Below are 20,950 nucleotides of genomic sequence, written 5' to 3'. Positions count from 1 at the left end.
TCAACTCTTTAAGGGGGTCATTCTGACCCTGGCGGTCTCTGACCGCCAGGGCCAAGAACGACTGTAGCACCGCCAACAGGCTGGCGGTGCTTCATTGCCCATTCCGACCGCGGCTGTAAAGCTGCGGTTGGAAAACCGGGCCCGGCGGTTTCCCGACGGATTAGCCCCGGCTGGGCGAATCCTCCATGGCGGCGCTGCAAGCAGCGCGCCATGGGGATTCCGACCCCCTTCCTGCCAGCCTGTTTCTGGCAGTTTTCACCGCCAGAAACAGAATGGCTGGAACGGGTGTCCTGGGGCCCCTGGGGGCCCCTGCACTGCCCATGCCACTGGCATGGGCAGTGCAGGGACCCCCTAACAGGGCCCCAGTATGCTTTTCACTGTCTGCTTAGCAGACAGTGAAAAGCGCGACGGGTGCAACTGCACCCGTCGCACACCTGCAACACCGCCGGCTCCATTCGGAGCCGGCTTCAGTGTTGCAGGCCCTTTCCCGCTGGGCCGGCGGGCGCTCCCTTGGCGGGCGCCCGCCGACCCAGCGGGAAAGTCAGAATGGCCCCCGCGGTCTTCTGACCGCGGTGCGGCCAATTGGCGGTTCCTGCTTGGCGGGCGGCAGAAACTCGGAATGACCCCCTAAGTGTCTTTCACAGCCACATTCATTGGAAAAGATCAGGGACAACGCACCCTGAACCACGCAGGCCTGTTTCTCTCCATTAACCACGCATGTGCTGAACAACGCAGGCCTGTTTCTCTCCCTTAACCACGCATGTGCTGAACAACGCACATGTGTGGTTAAAGCAGAGAAAAAGGAAGCTCCATCAGGAGAGGACGCGGTCAGGTAAGAGGGGCTGGGACAGGGTCGGAGGTAGTTTTTAGGGGTGGGGGTGCAGGGGTTTGGGTGGTTAGGTTATATATGTATTTATTTTAATGGGGGTCGGTACTATGGGTTTTAGGACGGGGAGTCGGGTTATTTTGTTTTTAGGGGCAGGGGTGGGGGGGGTCGGGTAATTTTGTATTTCAGTGGGTGGAGAAGTCAGGTTTTTAGGGGCGGGGAATCAGTGTAATTTTTTACTTAGGGCAGGTGGGGGGTGGGTTATTAGGGGTGAGGGTCAGGGTAATTTTGAATTTAAGGCGGGTGGATTTTTAGGGGTGAGCGTTGGGGTCATTTTGAATTTAGGGTGGGTAGGGTGGGTCAGGTTTTTAGGGGCGGGGTGAGGGGATGGGCTAATTTTGTTTTTAGGGATTGAGTTATTTTATTTTTTGAGTGGGGTCGGTTTTAGGGCTCAGGGTAGGTGGGGGGTAGTTTTTAAAAGTGGGGGTCGGGGTACTTCTTTTTTTAGGGGTGGGAGTGGGGGGTCGAGGAAATTTTGTTTTTAGGGGTTGGGTTGTTTTATTTTTGGGGGTGGGGGTGGAATGCGACAACCACGCATGCCGTTTCCACACATGCCTTTAGAAGGCATGCCTTTACAATGAAAAGTCATTGTAAAGGCATGCGTGGTAAAGGCATGCGTGGAAACAACGCAGTTGTTGTTCCAAACGTGTTGTTCAGGCATGCGTGGTTCCATCATATAACCCAGTCATTTCTCAGAAAAAAAACAGAGAAAATCTCCCCAGACTTCTGTTCATTTACTTATGAATGATTCTTGTTTTAACAATCAGGTTTAATAATTTAATGGGGTGCTTCGGTGCGTGCTGCTCCCAGTGCCTGCATCACTTCTCACCGAGGGGTGGCTATGGAGGGTCCCTATAGATTCACACTGAAGCATCCATAATGCCCCTTGTTACCCCTATGGCTCCCTCTGTCACACCTGCTGTCAGTGCCAGCCCTGGCAGCTGTGAGCTGATTGGGAAGTGTTGGCTTCTGCAATGGCCGAGTCCCTTCCCTAGGTTCAAGAGAAACTCTTACTGAAGGAGACCACCAAAGCCTCTCCAGAGCCCCCCGTGGCCTTGTGGCCTGGGCACTAGGCGTGAAACTAGGAAGTTTCTGCATTCTCCCTCCTCGCCCCAGAGCTTGAGCAGAAGGCACCAAGAGGGTTTGGTGCCAGGCGGCAGGTGGGAGCATTGGAGAGCCGGAGGGTGGGCGCAACACGCGGTATGATGCCACTCAGCAATGGTGCCACCCTGAGGTGGAGAGGTAGGGCACAGACAGCTCAACGGCAGCGTACCCTAGGTATGTAATGGAGCCCCTATCACATACAAAGGTAGCCTCCTGGCACGAGATGGCAGCTCCAGGTGAGAGATCAGCACTGGCTCAAGGCTGCAGCTCCCCTGGGCATATCAGAGCAGCACACCTGGTGTCATGTGATGTCACCAGCAGCCCCAGGTACATCATGGCACATTAATGATGGCAGGGCGGCTACGGGTAATGTCACCTCCACTGGCCTATCAGGGCAGCATCCTAGCCATGGTAACAATACTCCTTCCCTGAAGGACCTGCTTCGTCTGCTACTCAAAGCTCACAACATTGTCAGAACCCACGTCATGACCTACAAATGCATCCAAATCAGTGCAGCAATATACCTCCCCCCAAAAAATTATAATTTAGGAGGCTTAGAGAAGGCAAGAACACATGCCACCATCAGTCTTGAAACCTAGAGGAGCAGACCATTGCCCATCAGAGATGGCGCTTCCATGAGTGAGCGTGCGCACACACAGGCGGCCATCTTTCAATGGTTTTTGTAAAACTGTATCACTAACAATATCATAAGGTGGTTGCCTCTGTGTGCACTAATGGACGGTCCTTTCTGGAATCGTTTTTGTAATGGGGTTTTACAAAAAGCATCACAAAAACAACTTTGACAAAGCCGAAGGTTTGACCTCCACCATCAGACCTACTGGCTTTGCCAATGCTTGTTTCACGTGTTCCCCGTAAAGTCCCCCTATGTGGCATGACTGTTGTCCACGTTTAAAATGGAACACTTTGTAAATGGGACCCGCTTTTCCCCTCACCCACCTGTGACGTCTGCGTGTTGCATGGCTGTGCCCTGTTGGATTGGGCCCTGTGGGTGACTAATGGATGGTGCATGCTGGCACAACATGGCTGTCGTTGTGCCCCATCCCGGTGGCATCTGCCGCCCACTACCGTCTCTGTCTATCACAACTAGCCCGTGAGCCAAGGAAGATGCGCCGCCAGTCCGAGGCCGGAGGTCCAGACAAGGGGTAACTTGTAGAGGCCGGCACGGGGGCTGGAATCCACAAGCAGCAGCAGTATGAACTCCTTCCTCCGCTGGGCTTGGGGATACGCCTGTGAACTCCCTCTCCCCTGGCAGACTTCTACAAACAGTTACAAAGGGTAGTAAACCAGCACCTTGGTATTCAGGTGGAGTAAAGCCACCCCGGCTTTACACCAATGGGAACAGCTCTCCAGCGAAACTACGGCGAAGGTACACAAAGAAATTGAAACAAGCCCTGGGTGATTACAAAGGTTTGATTAAACAGTCAAATAATATCTCTAGGCAGGCAAAGAGACAGGTTTGCAAGCTCCACAGAAAGCAGCATTTCAGGTTATTATCAATCTGTTTATTGACACTGACACAGTTCCAACAGTAACTCACTTCTACAGGTGAAAGATTATTTTATTGGCAGGACTCTGCACATAAGAGCTGGGGTGGACGGAGTGCTGACCCCAGCAGCCTTTCCTCTCCAGCCCCCTCCCCAGGAGGGCCTCCAGGCCCCCTCACTTTACATCAGCCCCGCTGGCTCCGGGGCCCTGTGTGCTGCTAGATGTTAAACACGGACATGCAGGGCCCCTCTGTGAATGTCAAAGCTTAGAGCCCAATTCTTCACTTGCACGGGGTGTGGCCCCTGACACTCTGAAAGGGGCAGTGAAGGTGTGCCCCCCCCCCCCCCCCCCCCCCTCCACCACACACACACACACACAGCGGACACCGATCCAACGCTGTACCAGCCAATCACAACCAATAGAGGAGGAGTCTCTCCACGGTCCACAGAAGAAGCGCTTAGGGTTCTTCTTAAGGGCACGAGGCACTATAGATATCCCGGAACAACGCCATACAAAGAAATGGGTTCTGTTAAAATATAAAACGCAGCGGATTAATCATCCGCCGCTTGCATGGAAGAGAACTGACCTTTGACACGGGAAGCACTTGTTCTCAGTCCTCGCCAACAAGAGTCTGTTTTTAAGCATTGCCTCTATGTCTTGGCATCCTCCTGCGTGTAACTGAGTAACTGCACAGAGCAGACAGCACATCCCTTTGAAACTTCACAGGTGGGGACGGGTTGGGGTGCATACCTTCTGTCCTGTGACAGAGAGGGTGGGGTCTACATTTTGGAACTGGTGTAGGGTCGCCGGACACTAAGGATCTGTACAGTGGCACATTGTCACACGAGGTGGACACCGCCACCAAGGCGTGTAGGGTCAGGGCTGTCGAACCAAGAAGGAGGCTGAGGTTGGATCTCCAGGGCGTGGGGTGATGTCATTGGGGAAGGATACTGTTTTCAGGCTCTGTGAAGGCCTTTGCCACCCTAGAGGTTTGGCTCCTATAATGTTGCCATGGAAGGACCAGGGTTGGGGCAGGTTCTCCATCCCAGATCTTCCTGGTCACAGACGTTTCGAGGGTGGTTGGTACCAAGGTCTTGCCATGCCCACATTCAGGATGCACACAGGACATCTGTCACCTGCCCTTGGCCACCAAACCCGAGAGCTGCTAGAGCCAGGACACACAGCAGGAGGGATGGGGCGTCTCCTGGGACTTTCAGAAGAAACAACTTCCCTACCCAGCCACACACTCCCAAGATGCAGGCTATTCCAGAAAGACTCTAGTCAGGCAAGTGTAACCCTGTGACCTTTGACACATCTATTTGAAGTACTTGTGACCTTTGACACATCTATTTGAAGTACTTGTGACCTTTGACAGGTCTATTTAAAGTACTATAACCATCTCCAGTGTGAATGCCCTGTAATGCACCCCAGTTTCACCCACAGAATGGCCCGCTTGTCTTCTCTTGTCTGACAGGCAGCAGTGGGCCAGAGGGGCCGAGTTTAATAAAACTTTCACCGGGGGGAGGGGCTTATGCCACATACTGTGCTGCATAATAGTCTCGAGCTACCAAAGCCGAACACAGGGGCTTGGACCTGTGCAAAGACATGCCGCCTCATTGCACACAGGCGCGGATACAGGACCTTGGCATCTCAGAACGGGCCGGGGCAAGCCACCTTGGGTGAGCTCGGCACCTGCCAGGGGACGGGAAGGCTCGGGTGTCTCTGACAGGGACCTGGCCATAGATGCAACAAGGAGTCCTTTCCAAGGGGCGTGGTTGAGGGGCTACGAGGTGTGGCTTATAGCTTGTAAACTAAACCCTGTGCTTTACAAGCCACGCCCCCCACCCCCTCACCAGCAGTTTTGGGGCTCTTTGTAAGTTTTCTGTTATTGACTCCAGATGTATCACACAACAAGGAACATTCCTGCAGGGGCCTGAGTTACACGGCTGAGCGGTGGGTGATGAATTTACTAATAAGAATTTCCTTTTTAGCAACATAAGGATATTGCAAGACGGGAGAAACATAACTTTCTAACCCTTACCCTGCAGTTTGCATGCAGCTCTCTGATGGCGGTTCATAGCTCACTGAGCTAGATTAGGATTGTAACGTATGAACTGCGCAGTAACAAAAGGATCTCTGTGACAAGAGCAGTAACACACTGAGTTACCTAATATCCTGTTCTGTGATCTGCATGGTACATGTTCTTTGCAGCAGGCATATTGACCCTCTATACTCCTTTATGAAGAGTCAAAACTGCCACTAGACAAAACCCTGTCTCTCTGCAGCAGGAGCTTTAATCACCAGAGGTATCTCGACATTTTACTGTTGCCTGAAAATTTCTGGACACACAAGCCCTTCTGCAGCTGGTACTTTTAAGCCCATTATATATTTCAAAACATAGTGCCTAAGCCCCCCCAGGTGTCTGTGCTGCAGCACCAGTCGCACCGCCCTAAACCCGGCCACGAGCTACACATTGGTCTATCTGGAAGTGCCAGAGTGTTAGACTGCCGTCAGGCCAGTCCACCTCTGTCTTCCGCCGTTGAACACATAGGGGCATACTTACAAGCTATGTGCCCCCGTGCATCACATGCGTCGATGCCTAGTGCAGACCCATATGTACTAGGCCACGCAAAGCCACTTTGCATAACTATTCACTTCTTTGTAGATATGGTGTCAGGGAGGCGCTCCATGGCCATTGCAGTGGGTGTTACCACACAACGCGCAAGAGTTCTGACGCATTTCAAGATTCACATAAATCTGTAAATCTGGGAATGCGTCAAAACCGTGTGCCTCCCCAGGAAAGGCGTAATGAGGAGAAATATCTTTATTTCTCCTCGTTTTTAAGTCGCACGTGAAATGGCTTTGATTTGTTGTATACAATCTGTGGACTTTTAACCACGCCCACCGCACGCCCATCACTATCACTCGTTCGTGGGCTTGCCTTTCAAAAATCCTTTGTTATCATTGGTAAATGCTTTATGTTTTCCCTCCTTGGGGCAGTTTTGTTACCTCCTTGGACACCGATCCCGTTACATGGATAATTGCACGATTGCCGATACATTTGACTGCGAGCAAACTTCTTTTTCCTTTTGTGTCTCTCCTTCGCGCTCATGCTCACGGCGGCGCTTTGAATCAGCTCGCTTATGTCACCTGTTTTACTTTTAATTTTCAATTTATGTGGCAAGAAAAGTCCAGTTAGGAATTTACGACGCTAATAGCTCTAACTCTAGCAAACACGAGACCCACTGCATTGCAAATGCTTGTTTCCTCTTTCAATGTGTGCTGCATTCTGCAGCACATATAGAAAGAGCAAAACGCCTCCATCGATTGTTTTTGTGATGAAAGGTGCCTCTTCCTGCATAAAAACAAGCCTGTCTGCAACACAGGTACTTTAGCACCATCTTGCAAGGGTGCCCGCGTTGGCGCTAGGCTGCCAAAATGGTGCCAGCGCAGGGGGAAAGGACAGGAATGCGCCACATCTTGTAAATAAGGTGTATTTTCCCACTAGGCGCTTGTCCTCCAGACATCCTTCTGAAATCCTCCTTCTGCATGTCTCACGTCATCTCGTTCCCCGTCATCCCTTTTTACTCTGTCCTTGCGCGTGTACTTCCTCGGACCATCCCTTCTGCACCATTCCATGTCTCTCACAGACACCCACAGACATCAACAGACACCATGACTGTCTCTCACGGACACCCGCAGAAAACCATGCCTGTCTCTCACAGACACCATGCCTGTGTCTCACCGACACCCGCAGACACCATGCCTCTGTCACATCGACACCCGCAGACACCATGCCTGTCTCTAACAGACATCCACAGACACCATGCCTGTCTCTCACAGACATCTGCGGACACTATGCCTGTCCGTCCCAGACATCCGCGGACATCATGCCTGTCTCTAACAGACATCCACAGACACCATGCCTGTCTCTCACAGACACCATGCCTGTCTCTCAGTGACATCCGCAGACACCATGCCTATCTCTCACGGACACCCACAGACACCATGCCTGTCTCTCACGGACACCCACAGACACCATACCTGTCTCTCACAGAGACCCGCAGACAACATGCCTGTTTTTAACAGACATCTACAGACACCATGCCTGTCTCTCACAGACATCTGCGGACACTATGCATGTCTGTCACTGACATCCAGGGACACCATGCCTGTCTCTCAAGGACACCCGCAGACACCATGTCTGTCTCTCACGGACACCCGCAGACACCATGCCTGTCTCTCACAGACATCAATAGACACCATGCCTGTCTCTCATGGACACCATGCCTGTCTCTCACAGACATCCACAGACATCATGCCTGTCTCTCATGGACACCCGCAGACGCCATGCCTATCTCTCACAGACACCATGCCTGTCTCTCACAGACATCTGCAGACACCATGCCTGTCTCTCACAGACATCCGCAGACATCATACCTGTCTCTCAGAGACACACGCAGACACCATACCTGTCTCTCACAGACTTCCACATACAAATCAAATCAAATCAAATCATTAACATTTATAAAGCGCGCTACTCACCCGTGCAGGTCTCAAGGCGCTAGGGGGGAAAGGGGGGGTTATCGCTGCTCGAACAGCCAAGTCTTTAGGAGTCTCCGGAAAGCGGAGTGGTCCTGGGTGGTCCTGAGGCTGGTGGGGAGGGAGTTCCAGGTCTTGGCCGCCAGGAAGGAGAAAGATCTCCCACCCGCCGTGGAGCGGCGGGTGCGAGGGACGGCAGCAAGTGCGAGGCCAGCGGAGCGGAGGGGGCGGGTGGGGACGTAGAAGCTGAGGCGTCTGTTGAGGTATTCCGGTCCCTTGTTGTGGAGGGCTTTGTGTGCGTGGGTGAGAAGACGGAAGGTGATCCTTTTGCTGACTGGGAGCCAATGCAGGTGTCTCAGGTGTGCGGAGATGTGGCTGTTGCGGGGTAATACACCATGCCTGTCTCTCACAGACACCATGCCTGTCTCTCACAGACATCCACAGACACTATGCCTGTCTCTCACAGACATCCACAGACATCATGCCTGTCTCTCACGGACACCCGCAGACACCATGCCTGTCTCTCACAGACACCTGCAGACACCATGCCTGTCTGTCACAGACACCATGCCTGTCTCTCACAGACACCTGCAGACACCATGCCTGTCTCTCACAGACATTCGCAGACACCATACCTGTCTCTCAGAGACATTCACATACACCATGCCTGTCTCTCACAGACACCATGTCTGTCTCTGACAGACACCCGCAGACACCATGCCTGTCTTTCACGGACACCCGCAGATACCATGCCTGTCTCTCACAGACATCCACAGACACTATGCCTGTCTCTCACAGACACCCGCAGACACCATGCCTGTCTCTCACAGACACCTGCAGACACCATGCCTGTCTCTCACAGACATTCGCAGACACCATACCTGTCTCTCAGAGACATTCACATACACCATGCCTGTCTTTCACGGACACCCGCAGATACCATGCCTGTCTCTCACAGACATCCACAGACACTATGCCTGTCTCTCACAGACATCCGCAGACACCATGCCTGTCTCTCACAGACACCTGCAGACACCATGCCTGTCTCTCACAGACATTCGCAGACACCATACCTGTCTCTCAGAGACATTCACATACACCATGCCTGTCTCTCACAGACACCATGTCTGTCTCTGACAGACACCCGCAGACACCATGCCTGTCTTTCACGGACACCCGCAGACACCATGCCTGTCTCTCACAGACATCAACAGACACCATGCCTGTCTCTCATGGACACCATGCCTGTCTCTCACAGACACCTGCGTCCACCATGCCTGTCTCTCACGGACACCCGCAGACACCATGCCTGTCTCTCACAGACACCATGCCTGTCTCTCACGGACATCCGCAGACACCATGCCTACCTCTCACGGACACCCACAGACACCATGCCTGTCTCTCACGGACATCCGCAGACACCATGCCTACCTCTCACGGACACCCGCAGATACCATGCCTGTCTCTCACAGACATCCACAGACACTATGCCTGTCTCTCACAGACATCCACAGATACTCACTCTCTCCTCAAGTGTCCGGAGAGCCTTTTCGTGACCATCGGTCTGTGCCCTCAGCAAAGAGGCCAGGGATTGTATGAGCATGAGGTCTGAACACCTTTCCGACCCCCTGAGAGGCAGTGAGAGGAACTCACACTGTCTCCAGCCTCAGCCCGGGCTGTTACATCGTGTCCTGTTGTGAACAACCACCCACAACCTAAGGCGCCGAAAGGGCGACTCAAGGCACAGTATGCAACCTATAGGAGTCCAGTGTGACACGAGGAACACAAATCTGTAAAATGTAAACACCCTTATTGGGTGATGGATGAAGCTGAACGTGAAACTAAAGGGGGCGGCGCCGCTCGCATGATCACCCTAGGGGTGTCACCCTCATCCCTGAGACATTCATCAGTGTCTCTGGCCGTCAAGGTAAGAACAGGGCAGGACCCGGCCCAGCTGAAGCCCTAATTCACTGACTGAGCTCTCTTTGGTGCTCACACCGCAGTGGGTCGGGGGGCTCTGGTGTTCCTACAACAACAGTCCTACCGCGGAGGATCATGGGGGCCGGAAGACCCTTTTGATGAGGGAGGGGGGGTGTATATTCACCTTTGGTGCATCCCACATAGGGTGACCTCCTGGCATTGAGGCAAATTCTGGAGAGGACTGTTAAAAATTCCGGACAAAGGGTCAAAATTCAGGACAAAAATTCCGGACAAAGGGTCAAAATTCAGGACAAAAATTCAGGACAAAGGGTAAAAAATTCAAGAACAAATGTCAGTTTTACAGACACGCGCAAGAGAGGCCATGCCTCACTATGTTGTCAGTGCATTTATTTACTCTTTTTTAACATAGCACTAGTTATTCACTGTGGTCCTTTTGTGATTGCCTCCTGGTGTGCTACATTCAGGTGTCACATTACGTCCTTGTTCAGTAGTAAATTAATGCCCTTCATGGCAAGGCCATCACCCCTACCCAAATCTACCCGATCTTTCCTGAAGAGAAAGTAACAGCAAAAGTTTGATTATGTTTCTGAACATTTTAAAACCCCTGGCAAACAGTTTGGGAAACATTAAGGTAATTAACCTTATGCTAGTTTAAACAAATTGAACAAAAACATCTGGCTTACCCCAACCGCCCATGGACTTTCAACCTAACTTTTTTTTAAAGAGGCAGATGGTGTGGACGACAGTCTCACACCTAATGTCAGGATGTGATGTACCCATAACTTGCCTGTAGTCTCACTGCACTAGAGTGTATGAAAGGGACTCTACATTTATCTCAGAAATGGGAGCCCGGACCACCAATCAAAGATAATAAAAGAGGAGGATGAAACAGAGATCAAATGGGAGATCCACGGCAAGTAATTCAAAGGGTTGTTGCTAACAACTGGACAAATAAAGAAGAGAAGAACAAGGTGGGACAATTCCTAAAATCAGACAAGATGGGTCCGCCAAGACTATTCAAAGGTATTGGGTACCTGGGGAGTTGTCTGCACACAGGAGTGAAACAGAAGGGGCACTGTCAAGTGGTTGAACAAGTAACACCCATCCACCTTGGCAAACTCTTCTGGTGCAATGCTCCGCAGTTCGTGCTTGTGAAGGGTGAGCAGGGGCCAGACCCCTTGCAAGGTTGTGCAAGGCAATTGCCTGCTTTGTCCATGTCTTTAAATGGTTTTGAAATTGAGCAAAAGCCAAACTAGTGATCTGGGTTATCCCGAAGTGTCAAGTACACATAGAATCTTCAAAATATTTGGGATGTAAATTGCACAAACAAAATGTACAAATTTTAAAATGTAATTAGTGTTTCTTTAACATATGGCACTGTTTTCACCTTCATATACAATTGGATCTCAGATTGAACTGGGAACCAGTTACCTTTTGATACCTAGTGATTAATATCTACCATTCTTACACTGATTTCCAGGATGGAAATCTCGGCAGAGCGAATGGTCCCTCCAAGCCCAGTTTGCTTTTTGGTCTTCTCTTCTGCTTTCTGTAGAGGCCACGTGGCACTAGTGAAGATGGTGTGCTACCCCGATGATAGTATTATTTTGCAAACCTTCCCCTGATTGTCCTTCATTGCTTCTTCAGACAGGCCACACATCTGATTTGGTCGCTGCGGCGCCATCTGGAGCTCTTTCCACTCTAAAGCTAACTGTGACTGCGGGTGGATTAGGTCTTCTGGACTTAGAATGCTTTTATTCAGCTGCACAGGTCCAATGGGTGGCTCACTGGCTTTCTGCCCACCTCCCTGCATGAGGTGGGGTTTACCAGTAAAGACTTTTAAGGAGGGCTTAATGCACTGCTCATTGTTTCCTGCTGACCATTCTATGGATCACCATCCGGGGTTATCATGCACGGCTTTCTCTTGCCTGGCCAGAACCTGTAAACTGACACAAAGAAACCCTATGCTCCTGCACTACCTTTGCTAAGCCTTCCCACTCGCACAGGATGGCTGTGCTCAGTGCAACTCCATCAGTGGCATGTTGCAGGTGTCTTAAAATTGGGGACTTTGTTTCTGAACAGTGAGGTACTAAATTTCCAAACCCTTGTGGCAGACTACCATCTTCACCCCGGTCAACTCCTTACTTACAACCACCTTAAATAATCATTAAATGCCCTATTTCATGTCTGCCACCTAGCACTAACCCTACAAGAGGTGTGCCAGAAGCTCTGTACCATAGGAAATGGTGGCAAACTGATAGAATGGGTGTGCAGACCTATCCTGCAACATGGAAACCACTCCAGGTCTTCTCGTCATACTACCTGGGTGATTGATGTAGCCAAACCTCTGCGAGATATGGACTAAAATACTGGACTTTCCCCACAAAGTATCCCACAGCTGTCACTTTAAGTAAATTCATAGTGCTTCCTTGTGAATGCATTCTGTCCGTTGCTTGCCATTGGCCTTGTGGTTTGTAACTCACAATTTGTTGCTTTCAATTTGCTGGCTTTATTTGTTTTAGGCTATGCAGCTTGAATTCGTCCCTTCCCTTGCCAAAACCCTATTTACAGTATCCTGCCGAGTGCTCCCTTTCTGTAAACAGGCCTGTAAATCTTGTTCTTATCTTATCATATTTGCTGTGCATTTAAAGAACAAAGTCAAATGTCAGGCTCTGTCTTCGGTGGGAACTTAGTGTTTACTTTCCTTTCTCTGACTTCAAAGTGAGAGGATTTATGCGACAATCTTGCTGGATACTGGGGTTAGGAAAGAGTTTTTTCTATCACATGACAACATTTAAATAAACCTCAGAATATATCAGAATTAGGAGTACAAATGAAGCACATTCTTGTTAATTCTGAACTGTGCTGGAAACAAATACCTTTACATGATTAAAACAAATCATTGCATTAGGTGATGCAATTTCCACACATCATCATCTGTGCACAGTATAGTTTGATTTGAAAAACTTTATATCTGTGCAAATGTAACGGTCATTTCAATCAAAAATGTGTTGTCTGTAATGGCAGTGTGTTAGCATACCATCCATACTGCACTCCACTCTGCTCTGCACCGCTACACGCTACTGCACCTTACTCTGTATCACTCTACTTTACTCCACTCCATGCCACTGCACTCTTCTCCATTCGGAACCACTGCACATTATGCCACTGCACTCTATGGTACTTCACACTATGCCTCTCTACTCTGTACCACTCTACTCTATGCCACTGCACTTTACGCCTCTCTACACCACTGCGCTCTGCTCGTCTGCACGCCATACCACTCCAGTCTAGGCAACACCAATCTAATCCGCACAACTCCACTCTCTGCCTCTCTGCAACACTGCACTGTACGCCACTGCACTCGAAGCTAATACACTCTATGCTAATGCACTTTACTCTGTAACACTCAACTCTATGCCCCTGCACTCTACATCAATACACTGTACATCACTATAATCTACTCTGCACCCCTGCACTCTATGCCACGGCACTCTACACTACTTTACTCTATGCCATCACACTCTATGCCACTTTATGCAACTCTGCTATAACCTGCACCTCTCCACTCTAAGCCACCTCACTCTACTGTGAAATAATCTACTTTATGCCACTGCACTCTGTGCCACTGCACTCTACCCTGCACCTCTCCACTCTATGCAACTGCACTCTACTCTGAAACAATCTATTCTACGCCACTGTACTCTATACCACTCTGACCACTGCACTCTAGTTCAATGCACTCTACACCACTGCACGCTGACACTCTGCAACACTGCACTGGCCGCCACTATATTCTACTCCACTCTGCTCTGTACTACTGCATTCTGCACCAATATACTCTATTCCACTGCATTCTAGGCCACTCTACTCTGCCCAATGCCACTCTATGCAACTGCACTCTACACCAGTGCACTCTAAACAACTGCACTGTATGCCACTGCCCTTTACTCTGCACCACTGTACTCTATGCCACTGTTCTCTGTACCACTCTACACCACTACACTGACACTCTACTCTGCAACTCTGCACTCTACACCACTCTACTCTATGCCACTGCACTCTAGGCACTATACTCTACTCTACACCACTCTACAATACTCCACTCTGCACCACTGCACTCTGTGCCACATGAGTCTACTCTGCACTCTATGACACTGCACCACTCTGCATTACTGCACTCTGCTACTCTATTGTATGCCACTCTACTCCACTGCACTCTATGTAACTCTACCCCATGCCACTCTATGCCACTGCACTCTGCGCCAATGCACTCTAAACAACTGCACTGTACGCCACTGCCCTCTACTCTGTACCACTGTACTCTATTCCACTGCATTCTAGGCCACTCTACTCTGCCCAATGCCACTATATGCAACTGCACTCTACACCAGTGCACTCTAAACAACTGCACTGTATGCCACTGCCCTTTACTCTGTACCACTGTACTCTATGCCACTGTTCTCTGTACCACTCTACACCACTACACTGACACTTTACTCTGCAACTCTGCACTCTACACCACTCTACTCTATGCCACTGCACTCTAGGCACTATACTCTACTCTACACCACTCTACAATAATCCTTTCTGTACCACTCTACACCACTGCACTCTGTGCCACATGAGTCTACTCTGCACTCTATGACACTGCGCCACTCTGCATTACTGCACTCTGCTACTCTATTGTATGCCACACTACTCCACTGCACTCTATGCAACTCTACCCTGTGCCACTCTATGCCACTGCACTCTGCACCAATGCACTCTAAACAACTGCACTGTACTCCACTGCCCTCTACTCTGTACCACTGTACTCTACACCACTGCTCTTTGTGCCACTCTACTCCACTCTACATCACTGCACTGACACTCTACTCGGCAGCGTTGCACTCTCCACCACTGTACTATACACCGATGTACTATGTACTATGTACTACTGCATTCTATTCCACTGCACTCTATGCCACTGTACTCTGCATCACTCCACTCTACAGCACTTTGCTCTACTCTGCACCACTCTACACTATGCCACTGCACTCCCTGCAACGTCAGTCTACTCTGCAATCTATGCCACTGCACCACTCTACGCTACTGCTCTCTCTGCCACTCTAATGTATGCAACTCTACTCCACTGCACTCTATGCCACTCTACTCTGTCCCACACCACTCCATGCCACAGCACTCTAAACCACTGCACTCTACGCTAACACACTCTAAACAACTGCACTGTACCCCACTGCACTGTACTTTGCACCACTGGGCTCTACGCCACTGCTCCTATGCTACTCTACTCCACTCCACACCACTATGCCACTAGCTTTAAGCCATGCTGAACAGCAGCTACTCTGGTGTATAACATGGCTAATGGCTAAAACACATTAACAAAGCCAATAACTCTTTCGTAGATGAGACCTATTGGCTTTGCCAATGTTTGTTAGTACTATGAGGTACCGAGGTACCTGAAAGAACTGTGAAAAATACAATTACATCATAATAAAGGCTGCTACAAAATGCACAAATACATTTTGGTTAAATAAAAAAAAGTGCTACTGAAATACAGATTTGAATAATATACAGTTTATACCTAGTACCAAAAAATGTTATAACACTCCATTAAAACCACACACTCCACAGCTCACCTTGGAACACCATTACAATACCTCTATAAAAGAAATATATTTGCCACCAGAAAACTTCAAGTGACTCCTTTTAGTAAAGTCAATGCAGGTTTTCAAGCCCCTTTGTATTTGCAGATTTACCAGTTGGGCACATTTGCATGTCTTTAGGGAAGGAGACCCCCTGGCAAGAAGGTCTGATTCTTATCTGTCTGCCCCTCCCTCAGAGCACTGGAGACCCCCTGCCTTCCAGTCCAGCTGGGGAAACTCCTCTGCCCGTAATTTCGCCCTGCCTCCGTTGCCCTTTAGGGGAAAGGCTAAAATTACGGACAAATGCCGTCCGTTAAAGGTTTCATCACGGACAACGGACGGCAGGGCGAAATTACGGACAGGCCGTGAAATTTACGGACGGGTGGTCACCCTAATCGCACAGTTTGGACGAGGGTCACTCGGGAAAGGTGAATAATAACCTTACAAAGAGGACATTACCACACCTCTGGTGTTTTTTCCTGTTTTCCGCTTTTATAGCAGGTGATGCGCATTAATGCAGTAATGTCACCTCACGCTAAATGTATCGGCACCGCAATAAAAGTGCAGTAATTGCGACGCCTGTGCGAGCCACAACCGCTGACATCAGCAGCGAGTCACCCGCCCGCCAGCAGCCAGGACTTCAGACTCGTTTCAACAGGAAATTGTTTGTTTCCTGAGATTGTGCGTTCACCATCCGGGCTCTGCTGCTGACGTCACCGAAGGACCACCTCGGAGCTGAGATCTCTCTCGAGTCCCCGAGTAACCACAGACACTGCAGCAGGCAACAGTGGTACAGAGGAGACAGATGCAGAGGAGGGAGCTCCCTGCAAGCTTCCTGCACACACAGAACAGGTCCTGCATACACAGGGGCAGTGCAAGCTTCCCTCACACACAGAACAGGTCCTGCATACACAGGGGCAGTGCAAGCCTCCTACACAGAGGACAGGCACAGAGGAGGGAGCTCCCTGCAAGCTTCTTGCACACACAGCCTGGGCAGCCCCGGTGTGAGCTTCCGTCACACATAGAACAGGTCCTGCATAGACTGGGGCAGTGCAAGCTTCCTTCACACACAAAACAGGTACTGCATACACAGGGGCAGTGCAGGCCTCGTACACAGAGGACGGACACAGAGGAGGGGCATCCTGCAAGCTTCCTGCACACACAGCATGGACAGCCTCGGTGTGAGCTTCCTTCACACACAAAACAGGTACTGCAGAGACACGGGCAGTGCAAGCTTCCTTCACACACACAACAGGTCCTGCATACAAAGGGGCAGTGCAAGCCTCCTACACAGAGGACGAACACAGAGAAGGGAGCATCCTGCAAGCTTCCTGCACACACAGCACGGGCAGTGTAAGCTTCCTGCACACAGAGAACAGGCCCTGCATCCACAGGGACAGTGCAAGCCTCATACATAGAGGATAGACACAGAGGAGGGAGCACCCTGCAAGCTTCCTGCACACACAGTATGTGCAACAGCATGGGCAGCCTCGGTGCAAGCTTCCTTCATACACAGACCAGGCCCTGCATATGCCGCAAAAGTGTGAGCTTCCTTCACACAGGCAGGTCCTGCATACGCATCGTCAACACACAACTCCTTCACCCACAAAGCAGGTCCTGCTTGCTGTGCTCATACAAGACGGCAGACATGTTGATTCTAAATGTGTCACCCATCTTGGAACAATACCACCAGTACACTAAGGACAGTACCATTGCAAGCTACCACCTGATTTAGAAGCAGTGGCCACAAGTATTGCGGTGCACTGCAGATGAAATGAGCAACAAGCGAGACGTTTGGTAGCAATGTCTTCGGATCAGCCAGGCGCTCTAAAAAAATACAAACAGGTGAAGGAAAGAAATGAAAAAAACACAGAAAAAGATTAAATGCAAAACTCCATGCCTCGTCCACAAGGCTTGGCACTAACTTGCACTAATATTAAGGCAGATGAGCACATGTGATTGAGCAAAATGTGGTTATTCATAGGTTGCCAGAGTCACCAGCTGATGTCAGCTCATCCACTGTCCTATTCGCTATCATTTACAGCCAGGCAGTGCTTTAAATGGAACAATAGAAGTGCAGGTACTCTGTGATAGAGTACCTGCTTGTTTCTGAGAAGTGCCGGTACTCTCCAATTAAAAGTATTACGTTTTTCTTGAGATGTGCCGGTACTCTCCCTCTCAAAATAAAAAAGTGCCGGTACTCAGTACCGGAGAGTACCGGCCCATTTAAAGCACTGCAGCCAGGGTTTGACAAAGAAAGTAACAAAAAGGCAATCAACCAGCAACTCACCAACACCTGGAACACGACAACCTTCTGTGCCCCTCTCTTTACGGAGAGACAGCCCTGATCGCAGCCACTGACGACATCAGGGCCCATCCAGACCATGGGGAAATAGCAGCCCTCATCCTCCTGGACCTGTCCACCACGTTTGACACCATTTCCAACCACATCCTGATAAACAGACTCCACAACATCAGCATTCAAGGAAGCATCCTCAAATGGATCGCCTCGTACCTCACTGGCAGAACCCAAAGGATCCGTCTCCCACTGTTCATCTCAGAGACCAAGAAGATCATCTGTGGAGTCTCCCAAGGATCGTCCATCAGCCCCACCCTCTTCAACACGTACGTGACCCCCTTGGCCGACACCGTCAGATCGCATGGACTCAACATCATCTCCTATGCTGACAACACCCAGCTCATCCTCTCGATGTCAGAAGACCCCTCGACCACCGGAGCCAGCTTCCACGGATGTATTATGAATGTCACCGACTGGATGAAGCACAACTCTCTCAAGCTCAACACGGACAGGTCGGAAGTCCTAATCTTTGGGAACAACACCTCGCCATGGAATGTCACTTGGTAGCTTGCTGAACTCTTCCCCTCGCCCAACGCCCTCAACCTCAGCATCATCTTGGACAGCAAGATATCTATGCAGAAACAGGCAAACACAGCCGCAGTCTTGATCGCCTATTCCACACTCACTCAAGCTCCCGTCACCAGCAGGGTGGACTGCGGCAACACTCTCCATGTAGGAACCACTGCATCTTCACATAGGAATCACTGCATCTCCATGTAGGAATCACTGCATCTTCAAGTAGGAATCACTGCATCTCCACATAGGAATCACTGCATCTTCACGTAGGAATCACTGCATCTTCAAGTAGGAATCACTGCATCTCCACATAGGAATCACTGCATCTTCACGTAGGAATCACTGCATCTTCACATAGGAATCACTGCATCTCCATGTAGGAATCACTGCATCTTCAAGTAGGAATCACTGCATCTCCACATAGGAATCACTGCATCTCCATGTAGGAATCACTGCATCTTCAAGTAGGAATCACTGCATCTCCACATAGGAATCACTGCATCTTCACGTAGGAATCACTGCATCTCCACATAGGAATCACTGCACCTTCACGTAGGAATCACTGCATCTTCACATAGAAACACGTAGGAATCACTGCATCTCCACATAGGAATCACTGCATCTTCACATAGGAATCACTGCATCTTCACATAGGAATCACTGCATCTTCAAGTAGGAATCACTGCATCTCCATGTAGGAACCACTGCATCTTCACATAGGAATCACTGCATCTTCACATAGAAACACGTAGGAATCACTGCATCTCCACATAGGAATCACTGCACCTTCACGTAGGAATCACTGCATCTCCACATAGGAATCACTGCACCTTCACGTAGGAATCACTGCATCTTCACATAGAAACACGTAGGAATCACTGCATCTCCACATAGGAATCACTGCATCTTCGTGTAGGAATCACTGCATCTTCACATAGAAACACGTAGGAATCACTGCATCTCCACATAGGAATCACTGCATCTTCACGTAGGAATCACTGCATCTTCACGTAGGAATCACTGCATCTTCACATAGAAACACGTAGGAATCACTGCATCTCCACATAGGAATCACTGCACCTTCACGTAGGAACCACTGCATCTTCACATAGGAATCACTGCATCTCCACATAGGAATCACTGCATCTTCACGTAGGAACCACTGCATCTTCACATAGGAATCACTGCATCTTAAAGGAGGAATCACTGCATCTCCACATAGGAATCACTGCATCTTCACGTAGGAACCACTGCATCTTCACATAGGAATCACTGCATCTTCAAGTAGGAATCACTGCATCTCCACATAGGAATCACTGCATCTCCACATAGGAATCACTGCATCTCCACGTAGGAATCACTGCATCTTCACGTAGGAATCACTGCATCTCCACATAAGAATCACAGCATCTCCACATAGGAATCACTGCATCTTCACATAGAAACACGTAGGAATCACTGCATCTCCACACATGAATCACTGCATCTTCACATAGGAATCACTGCATCTCCACATAGGAATCACTGCATCTTCGTGTACGAATCACTACATCTTCACATAGAAACACGTAGAAATCACTGCATCTCCACATAGGAATCACTGCATCTTCACATAGGAATCACTGCATCTCCACATAGGAACCACTGCATCTTAACGTAGGAATCACTGCATCTTCACGTAGGAATCACTGCATCTCCACATAGGAACCACTGCATCTTAACGTAGGAATCACTGCATCTTCACATAGAAACACGTAGGAATCACTGCATCTCCACACATGAATCACTGCATCTCCACATAGGAATCACTGCATCTCCACATAGGAATCACTGCATCTTCGTGTAGGAATCACTGCATCTTCACATAGAAACACGTAGGAATCACTACATCTCCACATAGGAACCACTGCATCTTAACGTAGGAATCACTGCATCTTCACATAGAAACACGTAGGAATCACTGCATCTCCACACATGAATCACTGCATCTCCACATAGGAATCACTGCATCTCCACATAGGAATCACTGCATCTTCGTGTAGGAATCACTGCATCTTCACATAGAAACACGTAGGAATCACTACATCTCCACATAGGAACCACTGCATCTTAAGGTAGGAATCACTGCATCTTCACATAGAAACACGTAGGAATCACTGCATCTCCACATAGGAATCACTGCATCTCCACATAGGAATCACTACATCTCCACATAGGAATCATTGAAATATCACATAGGAATCGCTGCACGCCTCCTGAAGAGACTACAGACAATACAAAACTCATCGGGAAGACTCATCCTTGACCTGCCCAGACGGACTCACATCACCCCGCACCTCAAGAGGGTCCACTGGCTCCAGATCCAGAAGAGACGCCAGTTCAAGATGCTGGCCCGCGCATACAAAGCCACGCACGACGAAGGACCAGCGTACATCAACAAACGAATGG

At 49.7% G+C, this 20,950-nt stretch overlaps 1 protein-coding gene and 1 long non-coding RNA gene across 2 annotated transcripts in view; one reads left to right on the top strand and one right to left on the bottom strand.

Moving 5' to 3' along the window:
* Positions 1 to 20,950, bottom strand: part of AKAP6 (A-kinase anchoring protein 6) — a 609,087-nt gene that overhangs the window by 557,016 nt on the left and 31,121 nt on the right. The window lies entirely within an intron of this gene.
* LOC138260507 (uncharacterized) overlaps positions 5,390 to 20,950 on the top strand; it is an 84,696-nt gene continuing 69,135 nt past the window's right edge. Inside the window, exon 1 of the long non-coding RNA XR_011198863.1 lies at positions 5,390 to 5,449. This is a non-coding gene — a long non-coding RNA (uncharacterized lncRNA). The remainder of the gene's footprint in view (positions 5,450 to 20,950) is intronic.

Source organism: Pleurodeles waltl, chromosome 9 (genome assembly GCF_031143425.1).
Source record: "Pleurodeles waltl isolate 20211129_DDA chromosome 9, aPleWal1.hap1.20221129, whole genome shotgun sequence".
NCBI lineage: Eukaryota > Metazoa > Chordata > Amphibia > Caudata > Salamandridae > Pleurodeles > Pleurodeles waltl.
The sequence above is the reverse complement of the archived record's forward strand: the minus strand, read 5'-3'. Positions and strand labels throughout refer to the sequence as shown.